A 21,628-nucleotide genomic window follows, 5' to 3' on the forward strand; every position below is an offset into this window, starting at 1 on the left:
AGCGAATCTGTGTCCGACACGGATGTCGAATTAGCTTGGATTTAGGTTGCCCGGGGAACTGACAAATAGTTATTGCTTGATTAGGTGCCGGTACCAGCGGCACCTACCCTACCGATATACTTCTTCGACGCACGCCCTTTTCTCGTTCGGTGGGTTATGCCCGTCGAGTTCCCCTTTTTTCCTTCTTTTTAGGACAAATCCTAGAGCGCATACGAACGTTTCCGTCGATTTTATACTAAATCCAAAAATATCTAAATCGGTAACGCTTTTGCATCGTTTCTTTATGTAGAATATTTGATTTGGTCTATTGTATTGCTTATATCCGTATAACTCTTTAAACGTGTTTGTTAAGAAAAGTTTTGTTATTTCCAATGAACAAGGGAGATTTATTTTTAACTAGAAAATTGAAGTTATTTATTCGATGAAAATAATAAGGAGTGTGATAAAGATAATATCATCCGCTGCAATTCGATGTCTCGATTATTTCCACTTGATTTTTCATCATAAATATTTGAATTTGACTTTATCACAAATGATCATTGCAAAGAAACAAAGCCAACAAATTCGCGAATGTATTCTCTCTTTTTCTTTTCTCTTTTTTTTTTTTTCTTTTTTTCTTTACTTCTTTAACACTTGTAATCCTTTCTTTTATACCTGTCACGATAACATATAAAATTTAATCCTCTCTAAAAGCAATCCCGAAGCATTACACCGTCCTTTCGCAGAGCCGTCTTAAAAACAGCATATCCTTTCGAAAGCACGAGAAACCAAGCAGCGTGACTGACTTGACCCTCGAAAGGGTCAAACCAGTAACGATTTCCGGTTTTGGGGTTCACACTCGGCCCCGGATGATTATTCCGGACAATTGAAAAACATTTCGTAGGACGAAATCGAACATGGCCTACGCATACGAGCGTATAAATGGAAAATTGAGAGAGTGAGATCGAGGACTGGGAGGAGGGTAACGCCGTGGGGATGGAGATTGCAGCTCGAGCCTAATTTATATGTTAATTTTCTGAGCAAACGAGCCAACGGTGAGGTATTCCGCGTGATCAGGATAGAGTATTCGATCTCAATCTCTCTCTCTTTCTCTCGCTCTCTCTCTCTCTATTTCTCTCTCTCTCTCTCTCATTCTGTTCACCTCTCTCCTCCTCTTCCCCTTTCGTTCGTTCAATTCGTCTCGTGAGAAGTTCATCGTATACGAGCGTATGCGTCAGGTACATGATTACAACGATGACACATGGGAAATTCTGATAATCGCTATATTTGCTATCTGAGAGTCGCTCGGACATGCATGGAATCATTCGGTGGCGAGAATAATGACGTCGAGATTTCATCCGTAGTCATCCTTCTCGGTGTTAACCCAGCGTAAAAATTTTTCCTCGTTTCCTGTGATATTTTTTTCTAATAAAAAAGAAAAAGTAACTTGCTCGAGAATCGATAAAATTAATGAAACATAACCATAGTCAATATATTTGGTATGAAGGCATACTTTATCATGCAATTGATATCTCAAAGTCGTTTAACATGATTTCAAATGAATCAAGAAAAATCTCTTGACCCAGTTTTAAAGATGTCGCCGATATCAATCTCTAGTAATCCCAAAAGTGTCGAACATGCAAACGAAGAGAAGAGAAATATTGTACAAGCGTGTTGATCCGATTGAGCGAGCTAGCGAGTGAGATAGAGATAGAGATAGATGGGAGCGAAGAGTCCCTCGTCCATAGACAACGGCCGCAAAACCGCCAATTTTCCCGATCGTATACCGGGAACCGAGCGGAATAGTCGTCCGAGCGACGAACGACGGGCGACAACAGGTTGAATTAATTGACAAAGATAGCATTTTCCGCGTCGACGTGCCTACCTAAACGCAAATATTCGATTGCGTTCGCCAGGTCCTAGGGTCAGCCTCGGTTGACGAAGGGAAGGGAAAGGGTTGCTCGTTTGTGCGTGAGTGAGTAAGAGAGTAAGTGAGCGAGGGAGAGAGAGAGAGAGAGAGAGAGAGAGAGAGAGAGCTGGCCCGCGGTTCGGTTGATCGAACACATTTTAATCAATTCCATTAGTCCGGCCTGTAACCGTCCACACGGATATTTCTACGTGAGCTTGTGTATGTCTCACTCTCTTTCTCTCTCTCTCTCTCTCTCTCTCCCTCTCTCCCCCTCTAGTTTTGTATGTAGGCAGGTAGCAGCGATAAAGTGAGAGAGAGAGAAAGAGAGAGAGAGAGAGAGAGAGAGAGGGAGAGAGAGAGAGAGAGAGTAGAGGCCGGTTTACGAACGACGAAGCCGTTGGTTGTTGGTTCGCCAGCGACGTCATCGTTTCGGTTTACACGCGCCAATCATCGACCGACTAATTGGTCGGTACTCCACGACCGATTCCGCGCTCCATCGATTCCACCGGCTCGAAATCACACGCGTTTTCGTGAGAATATATCGCGATTAATGACGTTACCACGAACGTACGCGAACAACATTTTCTTCTGCCCGAGCGATCGTTTAGGGGATCTTCAGTTTTTCGTTTCTACTAACTAAGAACAGATCACACGTGATTAATGTTCATTTACTTTAATTGTGACAACTCCATTTGGCCAGATGATAAACGAGAAAAGCTTTTAAAATACTTATCATAAAAAAGTATCTCTGGTCTATATAAATTCTAAAACAATGTTATTAAAGGCATTGATAACGAAATGTCATTCGTGAAATAACATAAAATCTGTAAAAAAAAAAAAAAAGAAAAAAAAAAAAAGAAAAAAAAAGAAAAAAGAAAAAGAATTGTTCTGATAAGCCGCAATTCTTGTTTGTAGAACGACACATTAAAATTGGTCCGTTAAGTTACGATAAGCTCGGGAACAATGGAAATTTCTTTTGGCGTGAACTCGAAGAGGATCCATCTTTAGCATTTATTATACATAATTTTCCGTTTACTCGTTCAACCATGTCAAAGGAGAACGACCCGTTAAAACTTTGGGCGGTCGTTTCCGATAAGTTGCATCGTAGAACTCCCGACGAAGTTCGCACCCTTCAAAGGATCCTTAATCGTTATTTTCACTTTTTCACAATTTTTCATTGTAATAGCAGGAATAAAAAGCAAAATGAGTGACGTCATATCGACTAAATGAAATATAAAACTTTTGATATCGTTTAAATTAGTCAATTGAATATTGCCGTTTTGAAATACTTAATAAAAAAATCGACGCAAGGATATAGGTCGTATCATGTCCGTGCATCACGAGGGAGAATGATCGAAAGCGTTAAAGCGTGCAAGACGGTTGAGGGAGAGATCGAAAGAAACGAAGCGATGGTAGCCACGAGCTGACGGCAAGGGAAGAAGGACGAAGAAAATAAGGGAATAAATAAGATAGACGTCGCGAAGGCAGACCGTGAGTGTCGCTAATGAACTGGTCTCTCACGTCTCTCTCGCGCCCGGCGAACGGCATCCGGAGACATTCTCTCTCTCTCTCTCTCTCTCTCTCTCTCTCTCTCTCTCTCTCTCTCTCTCTCTCTCTCTCCTTTTCTTTCCTTTCTCTTCGAGCACGGACAGTACTCGACCGGTCTTCATTATACTCACCTCGTTGTCGTTAATTGCACACGCACCTACGTGATCTTGCGTCTTTTCTCTCTCTTTCCCTTACTTTTCTGCTTACTCACTCACTTTTTCGCATCACTAAATTCTCCATATCTTTCTTTAAATAAAAATTCAAATCAATCGTTCGATAAATTTATCATTTACAACCGATAATTTATTTTACTACATTAAAGATATTTCATAAATTCAAGTGAAAAGAGAACAAACACCCCATTTCCACTTTGAGTATGAACGAATGAACCAATCGAATGATGGTACGTTGTTGGGGAGTAGTCAAAGAGTTTCTCAGTTGAAGAGACGCAAGCCGCATACGGTCGAAGCGCACGGTTACAAATCGTCGCGAAGTATCCAGTTCCAACCTGTTACGGACGCTGAAAAATCCTGCAGGTATCCGTGCGCAGGAATTTCCTATCAATTAGGGACAGGTTTCCATGCTAGCGGCGAGCTGCAACTTTAGTGGAGGGAAAGGGGTGAAGGGTGGTGTTTGATTTTTTTCCTTTCTCTCCCTCCTCCATCTTCTGACAACGTAGGCGACGTTTCACCTCTTCCTTCGTTCTATCCTTACCCTTGAATCCTGATTCTCTCGTATATACAGTTAAGAACCGTTTAAGAACCGGCCACGAATATAAAGATTACTACCTCATAGGTCATTCCCGTCATTTTCATTCCCACGGATCGTGGGTGAGTCTTCCGTTAAATCCCAACGAAGAGATCATCTCAACCGGTACATTCTCTACTATCGTTAAGATCATGTATAGGGTGTTAAGAATATAAACTTAGGACTTAGAAGATATGTAGTGTTCATTAAATTGAATAAAAAATGATTAGTCAACATATCAACATCGACAATTTTATAAATGATATTTAATTTTTATATTATGAATAATTTATTTCCTTCTATTCATCGTAAGTCATTTATATCTAACTCCTATATTTAAGGTACGTATTTTATTACATACATACATACATCTCTCAATTCTTTCCCCCTAGCAATTATTATGAATGCTTCGCTCGCTTCTCCCCATTGCAGCAACGGTTTTTTCAGAATAAAAAAAAAAAAAAGAAAAAAAGACCTAGAATTTCCATGGTTAAGGAATATGTACGAAATTATTTTTAAACGTACGTACAACGAGAGAGTTCACTACTTGATACGATACCGCAGTTTATCGTTGGAAAAACGTGCACACACGGGCGGGTATAGCGTAAGGTGAAGTAGTGGGGGTAAGCAGGCAAGCAAGCAAGCAAGCAAGCAAGCAAGCAAGCAGTACCGAGTAACAGCAGCCTCTTTCGCTGGCGCAAATTAAACCCCTTGCTATTTAATTGGCCTTTAATTGGCCCAATGTAAATTATAAATTAATGTCCCCTTTTCATTAAGCGGCCTGAAATAACCGTGGCTTTCGTCGTTCCATGGTACAACCAGAGAGTGGAATTCTTCAAAAGCAAGAGAAAGAGAAAGAGAGAAAGAGAGAGAGAGAGAGAGAGAGAGAAAGAGAGAAAGAAAGAGAGAAAGCTCGTTAATGCTACGCGTATTTTGGTGACTTTAAACGCTCGCGAAGATGCGCTCTGAATCCCTTTAGAACGATCCTTTTTTCTCTACATAAGAGGGGAGAAACTCGAGGGAACACGCGAAAATTACGAAGAAATATATACTTTTTTTTTCAACTTTATTATCTTTCCTTTAGAGAATGTCGCAATCAAAAAACAAATAAAGCAGCTCTTTTGATGATCCATACACATTTTATGAGATCAATACAATGTATGTAAGTATTAAATTGCGAAGGAGGCTTTTAATAGAGATGGTAAAAATAAAGAAATTTTACTTTTGAAAAACAAAATTTGGATTCAACGTACTCGAGTTTGTTCTTGAAACGTGAATTGGGGATAATGTGCAGATCTTCAAAACGTTATTATTCACGAAGGACAACTTTCAAGTAACTTATAATTGAAAGCATGAGAAGTTAGAAATAATTAAAACTTTATGGATTCCAAAGATATTTAACCTATTGAATATCAACTGAAAATAATAACTGTTGTTTATATAAAGTTATGTGAAATAGAAGAAAAGATTTGTTAAATAAAATAAATCTATTTATTTAATTTAATTTCTTTTCCTTGATTGATTTATTAATTTATAAAAATTTGTTTTCCTTTTTTCTAGAGAAAATTATTTTTATGATATAAAATGTTTGAAGTTGTTTGAATGAAAAATTAAAAGATATTGGAGATCATTATCTGTACTATTCACTCGAGTATTATTATAATTGAATTCTTGCAATCACAAAAAAGAAAAGAAAAAAAAAAACGAATGAGTATCGTTCATTTCGTAAAAAGCTTTTTTGGAAAAAATTCAAAAGTATGCCCAACATCGCGTATTTCATTTTGGTATTTTAATTTGAAAATAAAACGACAAAATTATTCCAGACAAATTATAATTTGTAATTATCTAAAACGATATATACATATACTTTAATTTCATCTCTACATTCATTTCATTCCAATGTAACTTGATAATCAATGTCAATGTTAAAAAAAATGTTCAGTTTTTAATTATAATCTTATACTTTTAATCATAGAGATGCAATATTCCGCTAATTCAAAACTAGGGAAGACTACAGCATATTATTCAGAAAATATATTTATTGATATTAAACCGTTAGAGATTCCTTTACGACAAGTTTTATTACTCTCCCGTTATGTACGATGCGTGCTACGTGGTCAGAATATGCTGGTTAAGATTTGCGTCGATTGAACAAATCTTTACGAGTGATTTTAATAGAAATTTATCCGATAAATGAGTACAGATCAGAATTGCAAACAAGTTATGAGTTTGATTTCATATAAGAGTTTAAAATAGAACCAATTAGGAAAGATGTTCGTTCATTTATAATATAATACTCTCAGCAATAATTATTCTATTACCGTTCTTCCATTATTTTAGGAAAATGAAATATAAATGAAAAAAGCAATCGCACATAAACTATAGATTTTTACTATGTCCACTCAATTAGAATAACGTGACACAGCTATTTGTTTTGTTCCTTAGTGTTAAACTAACGGCAAAATCCAGTTGATTCCTTTGATATGCGGGACCGTTGATTATTGCTCGACGGGGCGGTTTGCGAAACCGGTATACCCACACTTAAGAAACTTGCCCGCTCGCGTAACATTAATTATCGCAACACAGAGTCGCGTTCAATTTCCTTGGGATTTCTCTCGTATGGACTCTCCATACAGTACACGAATTCGATCTCGAGTTTTACTTGTACTGGGCCTATAATACCATCGCCAATAAGTACTTCTCTCTTTCTCTCTCTCTCTCTCTCTCTCTCTCTCTCTCTCCTTCTCTCTTTCTTTCTCTTTGTGAATCTTATTGAATCTTAAAGTTCCTTGAGGTTTTTGTTCTTTTTCTCTCCGATAATCGAACTTATGCTCATTCTCTTCCGGATATTTTAAGTACATTGAAATTCGAATTGATCGTTTTGTAAATGAAATATATGAAAAATGTTCATTTATATGAAAGAATCATTGAAATTGAATATTATTAAGTAATTGTTTTCAATTTTAAAACTACTCAAGTATTTTAATTTAATTTAACAACTTTTCTTGAAAATTACGAGTAAGTTCTTTTTCAAGGGATATTCTTCAAGTAAAAATAAATCTAAAAGCCTTCTAAAAGATTACCAAGGATTCTGCTTTCTCAGATTTTGTCGACAAGTAATCCTTTACACGAGCATCCCTAAAACACTCACATCACATTTATGAATATAAAGATACCGCATGTTATTTTATCATTTATATTTTCAACTTACGTATTTGCCGTCAGAGATATAATTACTTATTTAAAATTTAATAATTTTTCCATAGCAAAGGATATTTTTCGCATCAAATCAAATGAATGATGGAATGGTAGAGTTAATGAATCGTAGGATGTAACATATACGAACACAAACGATCGAAATACCAAGTTGGAGATAATACCTAATGAATAGTGTAGATCGTTAGGAAATATTTAGGTAGAAACGAGCGTGGGATTTGCCGCCATTGCCGTCGAAGGCTGAAACTTCGGATTCGCCGTTAGGCCCCAGAACATTCCGCTAAATTTCCGCCATTCGAGATATAATTATTCGTCGAGTTGCCACTAATTAGAATCTACATTCCTGCCAAAATTCCATCGATAGGAGTCCAACGTTCCACGAAAATTCCATTAAATCCGAAATACCATAAGACATTAACTTTTTCGACGTATTCGACATTACTTATAGAGTAGAGGCAAAAGAGACAAAAGAATTCGTAATATAGTCAATAGAATCGTTCAAAATAGTCGCCGTTTTTTTTTTTTTTGTTTTCATAACTTTCTAGCTTTACTATTGTTTTTATTACTTTTCGATAATCTTAAATATAACTTTGTGATCTTAATTAATTTCAATTATTGTCAAGATCGAAAATTTCATTTAGGTGTTGGTTCGATTGGTAAATTTTTTTTCCAATAATTTGTAAACGTTACCTCGTTAAAAGTATCCGTAAAGGTTGTTTCTTTTTTCGGTAAATATTCCACGGGTAGATGACCGCACGAGAATTTAAAGGACGGATGAGGTCAGGAAGTGAGAAAGAGAGAAAGAGAGACGAGGAAGCACCTCTCGAGATATCAAGCCCACATTAGCAGCTCGCCTCCTGCAATTGCTATGAATTACTGCCAAGGCTGAGTTTATCCCGTCACTGAGTTCCTTAGATGTTTCTACTTATATTCATGACCTTGGTACGTCTGTAAATTCTCTTATGACTCATCCAACTATATCATTTTTACGATTATTTTTCTCCTTTCTTACGTTTTATTTTTGTTTTACTTTATGTAAAATAATACGTATATACGCCTATGCTTAAAACGACAACGTATGACAGATAACTGAACAGGGAAATGAAATATAGAGGAAAATGAGCGAATGAGCTGTATTATCGACAGGAATTTTTTAACAAGGCAAGATGTGTTGAAAAAAAGTCTGTATTTTTTTATGTTACGAAGTAGAACTACGAGAGAAGATAATGGTAGCTAATCTAACAAGCCACGCTCGTTAATCCTTTGAGCAGTTAGTTTTAGTAATACTACCTGACCACATCATAGAACTAAAAACAATGTCCCTATTTGCTATAAACAAATGACCAAAAGTAATGTGTTAAAATACCAAGACCAGATATAAATTAAAGGTAATACTATATTTGATTTATAATTAAATGTACATTTAAATTTATCAAAATTGTATTAATCAAAATGTTCAAAATTCACCTAATCTATATCTTCGGAAATCGTTTAATAACAATTTACGTTCTCTTTTCCTCTTTCATGTTTAACGAGAAACATGCAAATCTTTTGTTCATATATATTACATTGAACTAAAAACTCGAACAAGGAGATATGATTACGTTAATCATAGCCTTCGTTAGATGCTTAAATTTCGAAACCTGAAACTTATGCGCTTTAGATAAGAAGTTATCGGCAAATGGTCGTTTTGTTTCCTTATGTTATTTAACTATTCCTTCAGTTTCTTAGTCTTATATTATATGTCAATTTTCAATCTATAATACATTGTTATAGGATCAATTCTCTTTATTCTATGACGATTAAACATTTTGAATGACTATAGCTAATAGTAAAATAACATTAATAGAAACACGTAATGCTATAATAATGATACAAAAATAGAATCTAACAATGACGTAAATAGACAAAACAATAAATACGAATTAATAATATTTAAAAAGTACATAGTAAATGCAAACGACACAATACGACGAACAAGTATAGAGAAAGAAAAACGATACCGTGTTTTTTCAGGAAACTCACGATATATTGTGTATCAGTTTTGTTTCCGTATATTTTCTACGAGATCACTGAAATTGCACTTTTACACTTTTCTTATTTATCTAATCAACTAAAAGAAAAAATTTCAAAATAAATTAATACTCGACTGTGTGTAATATTTATTCATATTTGAATGAATAATTAATCATTTATTTCCAATATTCACGTCATGATCCAATGTTATCTAAAAAATACTTTAAAGTACTATCTTGTTGCTTACATCACTTTTTATAATCATTCATAACTTCGTACGTCAGCAATGCGTTGTCGTAATTGAAAAATAATTACTTACGAATGAAAGTGAAACTACGAGTTCTTAAAAGATAATTACCATCCATAAACTTAAAAATAGAATTCTTACAGCTTTCTCTCTCTCTCTCTCTCTCTCTCTCTCTCTCTCTTCCTCCGTAATTCCGTGCGATATAATATAAACTGCATATATATGAATTTAAAGGTATATATATTATACATATACAGTAGCAATCAAAAGTTTCAAATGATCCATCTGAACATATTGTCGGATTGAGAAATATTAGGGAACTTTATAAAATAAAATCTCCATGGAATGATATAATTTGAATTAGTAAAAGATATCATTTCGAATGTTAAATATGCCGAATGTGAAACGTAAAACTGTAGGAACAATTTTTTTTATACAAATTTTTGTATTATTTTCATTCGCAAATGTATAAAATAATATCTGTCTTCATTTTCCACGTTCGATTTAACACGTTCACCGACAACTATGCACTAAATTATATAACACACGTAATACATGTATACTTATGCATATACGTGACATATTTATCGGAAATGTTAAAAGTCTCTTAAACTTTTGCACGCTACTGTATGTCCATATATATGCATTTATAAATATGAATGCTGGGCAAATCGGTGGCCATAGACGGTAAGGCTCATTTTCATAAATTATATTAATTCGCCACGGTCAGGGGCATCCGGCTGATTGGGTGACGCGTACTGCGATCATCAGCTCTCTTTCTCTCTTTCTCTCTCACTCTCTTCCTCTCCCTCTCTCTCTCTCTCTCTCTCTCTCTTTCTCTCTCACTCTCTTCCTCTCCCTCTCTCTCTCTCTCTCTCTTTCTCTCTCTCTCTCTCTCTCTCACTCTCTCTCTCTTTCACCTTCTTTTCTTGCATATCCGTTTCGTGTCTACGATCGTGAGCACGTTTTTACGGCATCATTAAAATCATGATATATGGGGTGTCTGCGAAATACCGATCATTATAAGTATCCTAATCGGCAGAAAGGCGTTGATTAAAAACGACGGGTTTGTCCGGGGATTAGAGGATACTATCCCCGAAATCCGAAGCGAAGGATGAACGAATACGTACGATATATATCGGGCTTTGTGCTCTTTATTTTTTACTCTCTCTTTTCTCCATAGATTTTAGTGACTATAAAAAATGTAGTTATGGTGTCTTTCGAAAACAAAAAAAAAAAATTATTATTTCCCAATCATTATACTCCTTTAAATTACATGTCTAAGTACATGTTTTATCGGAGGATTAAAATCATAAATCTAAAATTGTCTAAGATTGAGATATCCTCTATTTTATATAGAAATAGTACGAGGGAAAATAAGTGTGAGAGCATTATTATAGGATATATCTCAAGGTACTCATAATGATTCCACGTAATTCGTCCTTCTTTCAAACATACAGACAATATCTCACAGATACATGCTTATAAACACAGAGAAAACATTCAAGGGACTCGGGAATCGTCGTAAACGAAGGTGGCGGCAACGTAGTCGAAGAGGTAAAGGTTGAGAAGGAGAAACGGAGAGAAGGACAGAATGATTTTTATTTCACATTGCGAGAAACCAGTTTGTAAATAATGTAAATCCATAGAAAACGAGCAACTGGAATCTCAGTGTCCCCGCTTGCACAGGGTCTTTAAAAGTGAAATGGCTGACTGGTTAGCTGCTGCTGCTGCTGAGGGACAAGGACGGGATGTGTTGCTCGAAGTGATGGGAAAGGGACTGGAGGATGGTTCTTAGGAGTTTGAGGAGATGGGAGTTTGATAAAGAGGGGAAAAGAAAAGATGTTGAAGATGTTTTGAATTCATTAATGTTGCTTTCCCGATTGCGATAATAATAATAGTAATGATAATGATTATGATATTGCCAGCATCAATCAGTTCGTACTTTCTTTTTTTTTTTTTTACGATGAAAATCTTGATTTTAATCAAATCGAATTACCCTTTAGAATTTGATAAAAACTTATTGGAATTAATAAATGAATATTTAAAATGTACGTGTCCAATGTACAAATCACACACATCGAGTTGTCACTCGATCAGAAATATCCTTCTCAAGAAGGCCGAGATAAAAAACCTTAAGAAAAACAAAGAACGCCTTAGATTCTAAGTACTGATATAAAGTCTTGAAGGGTCGAGAAGAAGGCAATTCTTTTTAACAGCTACATAGAAAAAGAGAGAGAGAGAGAGAGAGAAAAGCATGGACACGCTCGAAGTGTCCGATCTCAAGGCTCTATCGAGCAAAAGCCCTTTATTTGCTCTCCTTTTCCATGGCACGGGCACATTTCGAACGAACGTACATACGAGGGCGAGGAAGAGAGAGAAACACAGAGTGGCTCTCGACACGATCGCGAGATTATACCTACACCCACGCCAGGAGATAATAGATAGTAATTGCAGGCTTGTCCGGGGCCGGCCCGTCCCGGCTCGGAATCGGCTCGACAGATCGATCGTTGGCGAGAGGGTGGAGAAAGGGGGTGACTGGGATGAGGGCTCGTGGGAGGAGATAATGATGCGGCCTGGCAAGAAATCGTTCTCACATTATTTTCTCGCGTTTCGTGCCACTGGCCATGTGTGTTTGTTTCGTTACACCCTATCATATATGTGTGTGTGTGTGTGTGTGTGTTTATATATATATATATAAGCATAAAAAAAATTATGAATGTATGTGAATGGGAGGAGGAAACAGACACGTCCTATTGGAAAATATAATCAATTCGGTATCTTCCTTCAAGAAAGTTTTTTAGGACGAATTTATATTTCAGAATTATAAGGAATGATTGATAAAGACAGAATTGATTGAATGTCGACTTACAAATCTTATGTGAGAATTATTGATTATGAATCACGATGAGAATCGATACGGAATTTTGTTCGTCCTTGCTGTTCCTGCAGCGGTATGCTCGAAGTATGTGGAATTCGAACGACAAGAATCGAATCCCTGCTTTCTTCTTGTACTTTTAGTATGCATGTGTGTTCAGATAGAACCTTTCGATCCTTCCTCCCTCTTTCTCACTCTTTCTATTTCTCTCTTCCTCTTCCTCTCCCAAACGTGTGGAATTTCTCTTTTGCATCTTCCTCGAAAGTGCTGAACGAACATCTGTACAAAAACTTTTTTCGCAAATATATTATGTTGTTGTACATTCCTCTCGATCTGATCGAACGAAACGATTAATTAAAGGAAGAACGTATCGAATAAGATTTATTGTGATTATATCACACGGTCAGAACACTTATATTCTTTCATAAACATCATTTATCTCTTTAAATATATGGTTTACTTTAAATCTATGATTTATATTTATTTTAACTCGATTATTTACCACAATTGTATCGATCAAAAAGTAATTATCTAAAATTATTTTTATTATAACGTGATTGTCGATCGTAACGAAACAATATTAATAAGAATAAGTTACATTAGTAAATGAATATATCTGAATTAATCTAATTTGATAGATAAAGTTCTAAGAATCCTTAATGAGTTCTAAGGATGCAACCATTTGAGTAAATCGTCGAGAGAGATCATTTTTTATCCTCTCCCGGTCAAGTTTCACGGCTGTGAATCCTATAGCGTATAACGCGTAAGCGCGTAATTGCACGGCGACGTGTTGGCAGATTATTATTTATTGTGTTAGCTAAAAGTGGTCCCACAAAAAGGGACTTAATCGTACAGACGAAGCGAATCCTTATAGATATTTACAAGTGAATACATTTAAGATGATACAATTGATCATTACGAATCCTAGACAATAATCCAAATTATTGACACGTCAAATTTTAATTGATAACTTATTATCAATCCTTGAGAGATATTTACGATCGGATATTAAACAATTTCATTTCCATATTTTCGACTTTTTTCTTAACATAGAATCACAATTACTATGGTTATAACATGAATTATGGAAAATTCTGTATATCCAACGAAATAAAGTTTAAAGAGAAAGAAAGATAGAGATGAATAGATAGATAGAGAGAGAGAATGAGAGAATGAGAGAGAGAGAGAGAGAGAGAGAGAGAGAGAGAGAGAGAGAGAGAGAGATAGAACACACGACACTGTTACAGCGTGGTCGCGTCATTCATCGTGGGCTTTCCGGCTGTTTATCGCGATAGTCTGGCAAACGGGAAGCGGTTACAATGGCGGACACGACGAAACAAAGAGCTGCTACCTCGTGCAGGTATCTACGCTATCACCCCCTCTCCCTGTCCCTCTCTCTCTTTCTCTCTCTCTCTCTCTCTCTCTCTCTCTCTCTCTCGTAACGACGTTCGTGCGGGTTACTGTGGATATCGTGGGTGATAAAGAGATGGAGGAGACACGAGAGGAGGAGAAGGAGGAAATGGTAGAGACGCATGGAGACTAGACAGGGGTGTCGAGCGATGACAAGGAAGGCTACCGAACGAGGGCGAAACACAAAACGAACGCGAGAGAGTCACGGTTATAGTCTGATAGATCCGAAAAATGCGTTTCGCCGCTCGTAATCGTGCTACGCGGAACTCCCAAACGAGCTTTGCTAGCTTGCGTTTCAACGAATCTTGTGTGTGTTAGTGAATAAGAGATAGATAGAAAGAGAGAGAGAGAAAAAGGCAGAGAGATGGTTTAGTGTGCGAAAGAAAGGGATAAAAGGGTATGCCGATCGGTGACAAAACGTATCACGCGTATGGATCGTACAAAAGCAACAAAACCGTTTACGTTACCACGGAACACTAAGGGCCCATCCCACAATGGTCATTCTATGATTTTTTTTTTTTTTTATTTTTTTATTTTTTTTTTAATTCCCATGTATCGAGATCTCTATCGATGAAGTTCGTTACGAAAACGATGAGTTTTGATTTTTCTGAAATAGTTATGTATCTATGGTTTCTGAATAGGCATAAAACAACCTGCAAATTCTACTTTCTTTAGATAATATAGAATCGAAATTAACAATAATAGTTACAGCACGTATATATTTTTCGGTATGTTATTCAACACGGTATAAAAGGAAAAAAGAAACATAAGAGAACTTAATTACTCGTCCAGCCACGTGACAGAAATGAAATAGTGCATCTGTCCTTTCTCTCTCTATCTCTATCTCTCTCTCTCTCTCTCTCTCTCTCTCTCTTGTTCATTTTTTCCCTCTTCTTTCGTCTTCTTGTTCTTCCTCCTATTCTTCGAACAATCCAAAGTCATAACCTTACAATGTATTCGTTGAAGCTGCGAAGGTGCCGGCAATGTTCGTGCAAGGGCTTTGCCATAATTATTCGGCCAGTAATACAGGGCGCCCTCTTGAGTGGCAGCTCATATTACTCGCCTAACCCGCGTGAAAACTTACCTCCTCCTCGGTAGGGACGGTGGTAGAACGAGTATTACTGTAGAGAGGAAAGACGAAAGAGGACTCATATATAAGAAAAAAAGAAAAAAGAAAAAAGAAAAAAAACAGAATGATTTTTTCTCTCTTTTTTTCTTTTCTTTTCTCTTCTCCGAGATCCAATTCTAAAAATCCAAAGTGTATATCCAGAATTTTCCTATATCATTAAAATGAATAATTTTATTAAAAATAATAACCGGCAAAGGCATTCGTTCTTTTATTACTTTTAATATATATTCGATTAAAAATGAAAAAAAGAAAAAAAATAATGTAAGTTAATGAATGTTTGGCGTTGATATTAATATAAGTCGATAAAATTGATGATAATATTTACGGATGGTTATAATCGTAATTTTCAGTAGATATAATTAATGAAAAGAACGTTGAGATATATATTATAAGAGAAAATTATTTGACCGAAATATTAATAATACTTAATGAGGAAATAGATAACAAATGAAAATCCCGATTCCATTATCCCGAATTGATTAAGTAAAATGGTAGCGTAATTTAAATCGGTCTTTACATTCATTAATTATCCAAGAATATGAATAGGAAATAACCAATACAATTATATTTAATACAATAATTGAATAGTGAAAAAGTATATGATGTAGGACATTAGTTTTCATTTACAATTAAATCAAGTGTCGTCAAACAATTAAATATCAAGTAAATTTTATAACTTTAAAATTTTTTAGTTACTTATTTTTCGAACTACTTACGTACAATTACTAACCTGCGAGCCTAGCGAAGAGTATATCATTTTGCATGCTGAAAAATTGGATGCGCGATAAACGAGAAAGTTAATCGTAAGCTTCTCCTCTCTGTACAAGTTCTACCTCGCGGATATATCCACAGTCTCTCTCTCTCTCTCTCTCTCTCTCTCTCTCTCTCTCTCTCTCTCTCTCTCTTTTCCTCTCATACGAGAGTACGACGAGTTCTCGTCCGTTCAAAGGACGTTGGCGACTGTCTCCGATTAAATTCAAATTAAAATGTAAATTAAAAATTTCTATCTATCTCCACACAGCAGCTCGTTTCGTAGATTATATTTTTCGTTATTCTTTCAATTTGAAAAGACAACGTACTTCTTAAGAGAGAAACATAAGTATCTTCGCGAATAAACTTTCCTGAAGCATCGAATTTCTATTTCAGGAGGTATCAAATTGATTAGAAAGGATAGCTTCGATCGACGAAGTTCCTAGCCTTTTAATTAACTACTCGATAGTTGAATTTTGTTGTTTTTGATTCCGACATTTTTCTATTAACAATATTAACCCATCCGAGCAAAAATTCGTGCGTGAGTAAGAGATAGAGATAGAGAGAAAGAGAGAGTGGGAGAATGAGAGAGAAAGGGTAAGAGACCGTAGAGACGAGCAATGGAAATTTATTCCTTGTTCTGCGCGGCAGCTGCAAATTAATTCTGTGTCACTCGCGCTCGCGGACAGAACGACCGGTCTACTCGAGAGGAAAAACAGCAGTAACGAAGAAAAATAATCCCTGCTATGATGACACGGCTACGCCGGTTCGATGTTGCACACCGCGAATATACTTCTCTCTCTCTCTCTCTCTCCCTCTCTCTCTCTTTCTCTCTTTCTCTCATTGCTGCCAAAAAGCATCGCTGCGATCATTTCCAGAGAAATGCAGAAAAATGTTTTCCGACTACTGTCTCTCTCTCTCTTTCTCTCTCTCTCTCTCTCTCTCTCCTTCTTGTTCGAGCACACGTGTAATGTAGACAAAGATCTATATGATTCAAAACCTATTTAGTCGTAAAATATCATATTTTCACCTAAAAATGAGTTTTAAAGTATATCAAAGCAAATTATAAACAACCTATATCTACATTACTAAGGTAAAAATATACAAAATTACACTGTATTTTTGTTATATAATTATTAAGAAAAAGTTATTCCATAGTTATTGTTTTTACTATCATAGTAGTAATTGTAATAACAAACATCATTAATTCAATACTTCTACCATATCGGTAATTTTGTAATGGTATTAAGTTAATGATCTTATTTAGGTGCCACAACAAGCTATATATTTATCTCATTACACCAGATGTAAAAAACATAAAACAACATTAAACAGTCAAGCATTGTGATCGAACATGTAAGTATTGAATAGATCTATTTCGATCTTCCGTGCACTCTCATTCATGAATATCCTCGAGATACGTCGTATCGGTAAAGTAATTGGCGATTAAGAGCTCGACGATCGTCTCGCATCATCGACCAAATCGTTTCCAAGGAACAAACGTGTAAAGGATAGTAATGGAGAATAGCGAGCGCGCACGAGCACACGCGAAAACAGGGATATCCGAGGCAGGTATCTCTAGCGAACAGACGAACGACGATGGGGTTGAGAATAGAGAGTTGGAGTGAGTGAGTGAGTGAATAAGTAAGAGAGAGAGAGAGAGAGAGAGAGAGAGAGAGGAAGATAGAGGATGGACCAAACGTGCAGGGTAGGGGATTAATTAATAACGTTGGTAATTGGACTCCGTTCGATCTAAGATAGCTCCTATATAGTCCCTTCGTAGTCCCTCGCATACCGAGTCGGATATATGTATGCGTGTTTGCGCGCGCAGCATACTCGAATAGCCCCACGACATTTGACGCTTGATTACGCGATCCATTTTGAGATTAATCATACTTTGGGATACGCATTTGCTTATTGCCTCGCAAGTAACGATGTCCCAAAGTCAAGCATCGTTGCTTGATTAACAGTTTACTTTTTAAGAATAAGAGCTAGATTATGGTTTATATGTATCAGTTAGTTAGACGATTTGGCTAAAAGTAAAGTTGGCTTCGATAATAAAAAGACAAATGGGATTTGAATAAATTAATTCCTGTTATATCTGCGAACATCAGAAATCAAGAATTGCAGCTAATATCAATATAGTCAAACAACGTAGTCTAGTTATCATCTTTCGTTACATCGTCGTCATTATCGTACTAGTAGATCGGTTTGATATATATATATATATATATATATATATATATATATACATATATATCATATATCGACATATATATACATATATACACATATGTATAAGGGAGCAAGCCGGTGCGTTTATACGAGGTAAACAGTGCGTGGACGTGATTTAATTGAAAATCGAGGTGTACGCTTATCTCTCTCTCTCTCTCTCTCTCTCTCTCTCTCTCTCTCTCTCATTAGATTTGTTGCATGACTCAGAACGACCAAAGTAGAGAGAAAGAGAGACAACGTTCGCTCAAGAAGTCCATTGACTTGCCGAGTGACGTAAGCAATTAGTGCGCTGTTTTGTTTGCACGAGTACACACGGCTTAAAGTTGTTTGAGTTCGAGGTGAAGCGCAGCGCGAGGCCTCGGTGACTCGTTTAAAATCCTTCCTCTTCGTCTAACTCTCTCTCTCTCTCTCTCTCTCTCTCTCTCTCTCTCTCTCTTTCTTTCTCTCTCTCTCTCTCTCTCTCTCACTCACTCACACTCTCACTCACCTATTCCTTCTCTTTCTCTTAACCCCATCTACTTTTTCTTCTTATTTTTTTTCTTTTCGCCAAAGAATGAGAGGGAAAGAAAAAGAGAGGCCATGCTTGAACTTCTTTTCTCTTTTTTTTTCACTTCTTTTTTCTTTTTTCGTCGTCTTCTCTTGGACCACGTTCCTCTTTTGTCTACTTCTCCAGACTCGTTTGCGTGTACTTCTTCTCCGACGACATTTGTGAAGAATTACAGAAATGGTTATCATTTTCTTTATTGTCTCTTCCGATATAAATCTAAATTGATCTGGAACGCTTTATTTTCTATTTGTTAAAATTGAACATATAGATTTTCGAAGTACTATCTGAAAATCTTGAAACGACTTGGTATTATTTGAATAGTAAACTGCTAAGATATCTCCTGCACATATTTTCCCAACTAAACGAGAAGTATGAGGCAAGAGAAGCGGTGTAGCGAAGAAAGAAAGGTGCGAATTTCCACGTTTCCGAGAAGTTTGCCGACTAAAACAGGCCCCTCCTCTGTCCCGATATCCTGCCCGACAACTTCCTGAGATAAGCCGTGGCGATAGAGGCGTAAGCCTTATTCCCATCCCTTCTCTTTCTCACTATGTCCTCTCTTTGAGAACAGTGATGCCAAAGGGGCCCTATCTTATCTACTACAAACAAGAATTACGTTCCTCGTATAATCTCTGTTCGAGGCCTCCGTGACCTCGTAATTTATTATACGAAGAACTGTGCCTTGAAACACGTGCAAATAATCCTGAAACATAAACGAAATTTTGTTAGATCGTTTCTTTTGAAACTTAAATTCATCTCTGAAGTGACAACACCAGACTTCAATTGAATATGTAGACACTTTCTTTTTTTCATCACTTTGAAAAATTCATTTCTATATAAATGACATTTTTCTACTGAAGATAAAATGAAATACTCATAGGAATGAAATGAACTACGCTATTCCATGTAATTTCAACAAGAACTATCGGTTATTCATCGATCATTTGGTCGGTCAAGTACAATCGATTAAGAACGAGGAGATTTCTTTGATGTCCACTTCTTTCTCAATCGCCACTTCATACATCCGTTCTTTTTCTATCCCACAAAACGTTTCAAGCAACAGGACGTAGTACGTAGAATGTTCCGATAACCGGCTTGACATATCAAGCGAACCATTTCGCGCGTGCCTTCCCATCGAGCGTCAAGAGTCCCTAGGGAGAAGGAGTGAGAAAGACGGAGAACACGAAAGACAGAAAGAAAGAAAGAAAGAAAGAAAGAAAGAGAGGTAGAGAAATTGGTGGAACGTAGAATCGAAACGGTTTTGTCGTCAAAGAGAAGATCATTTTCCACTCTACCAAGGAGAGACTATCGTTTCGATAGATACCTCAGACGACGAAAGGGGGGTTGGAAAGAAGCTAGAGAGTCGCTTTACTGCCTTGGTTTTTTGCTCGCGGCATCCTGATTGGTGTTTTTGCTTCGAGGCCCGATTCGATCAGTGGCGGTAGCACCAGCACAAGGTGGCCTATAAGCTAAGAGAGAAGGAAGAGAGAGAGAGAGAGAGAGAAAGATAGAGAGGAGAAGAAGAGAAAGGGAGAGGGAGAGAGGGAGAGAGAGATAGATAGATAGAGAGAGAGAGAGAGAGAGAGAGGACCTTGCACGGTGTCAGTCAATTATGCCTTAACAATGGGGTTACGTTTCAATTACATCGACGAGGAATTGGGTATATCTATACGAGGACGAGTAACTCCCGTCGTGACTGGGCTCTATAATACCCAAGTCTATTCAGTACTCCGCATCTCCGAACGCAGATAATCGTTAGAGGACTCGATATTAGACGTCGGCATGATCAATCAGTCGATGACGTTGTATCTGTTCCTGTCGATTCTATGTATAAGTATCGCGATCATCGTTGTCACCAACGATAAGAGAAAATTTATTCAAACAATTTCCTCCTAGGAACAACAACACCTTTTAAGAAGTTAATCATATTTTGAAAAGAACTTGTGTGTTTCGTTGTACGTTAAAAGTTAAAGAAAAAAAAAACGGAGCATGATCCATTTATGTAAATTAAAGATTGATTTCAAATTAAGAACAGGTCAATATTTCAATACCTTTTTTTTCTTTTTAATACTAACAATATTCATCATACGTATATACCATAAGAACAACTATTTAATAATGACAATTAAATGTTTGTTATTTAATTTAATTTTATTGATATTAAACTTCTAAACCGATGAAAAATCTCGAATACATCGAGTAATAGGCAAAAGATATCATGTCGGTCGAAAGGAACGCATTCCATGCGAGCAAAGGGCCTGAACGGAGCCTTAAGGACTCGACTCGCCGACGATGCATCTGGGAGAAGGGTGGGAGAGGAGGGCGACCGCGACAAAGGACATTCTAGGGGGCGATTCCCCCTCCCCCTCTTTCCGCTTGGCTCTCTCTTTTTCTATCTTTTTCTTTGTTTTTCTCCTTACCTCGGAACGAGAGAGAGAGAGAGAGAGAGAGAGAGAGAGAGAGAGAGAAAGAGAGGCGGTCCATGGCGTCCCGACGTTGCCAGTTCGTCGACTTCGGGGTCTCAAGTCCCATACTCACGGAACGGGCCCTTATCTCTCTCGGGCCCACGCAACCGCGCGTCATGTCATGCAATTTATTGGATCGATCGCGCCTTCGTGGAAACTCAGCGCCGATCCATGGTGAAAGCCATTCGCTCGCTTGCTCTCTCGTTCAGAGGCCGTTCTGGTTTCAGGTTAATAACAGTAAAACAGGGATTATAAAAACGTGCGCTTTGCTTTCATCTATTCCAGTGAATCATTGTTCTGGAATAAAGAAATCATTTCGATGACGTTAATCGTTTCTTGATACGCTATTGATTAATCCTTAATAAGTGGAACGATAAATTATTCACGATGATATATTTCTTCTTTAAAAAGTTTCCAGTCGATCTTATTTTATTATATTTCTATTATATATTTAATTTATTCATACTTTTATTTTATTTAGCCATTAACTAATTAAATATTACTCGTTACAATATAATAACGATAACTATAATTATATCACAACATATATAATAG

The 21,628-nt window shown here is 36.7% G+C and overlaps 3 long non-coding RNA genes across 4 annotated transcripts in view; 1 reads left to right on the forward strand and 2 right to left on the reverse strand.

Moving 5' to 3' along the window:
- LOC124952846 overlaps positions 1–1,940 on the reverse strand; it is a 6,722-nt gene extending 4,782 nt beyond the window's left edge. The window contains exon 1 of the long non-coding RNA XR_007102041.1: positions 1–1,940. This exon is cut by the window's left edge and continues 3,743 nt beyond it. This is a non-coding gene — a long non-coding RNA (uncharacterized LOC124952846).
- LOC124952841 overlaps positions 1–21,628 on the reverse strand; it is a 50,985-nt gene that overhangs the window by 16,776 nt on the left and 12,581 nt on the right. The window lies entirely within an intron of this gene.
- LOC124952842 overlaps positions 1–21,628 on the forward strand; it is a 32,895-nt gene that overhangs the window by 3,938 nt on the left and 7,329 nt on the right. The window lies entirely within an intron of this gene.

The sequence above is a fragment of the Vespa velutina genome, chromosome 11 (genome assembly GCF_912470025.1).
Source record: "Vespa velutina chromosome 11, iVesVel2.1, whole genome shotgun sequence".
NCBI classification, from domain to species: Eukaryota; Metazoa; Arthropoda; class Insecta; order Hymenoptera; family Vespidae; genus Vespa; species Vespa velutina.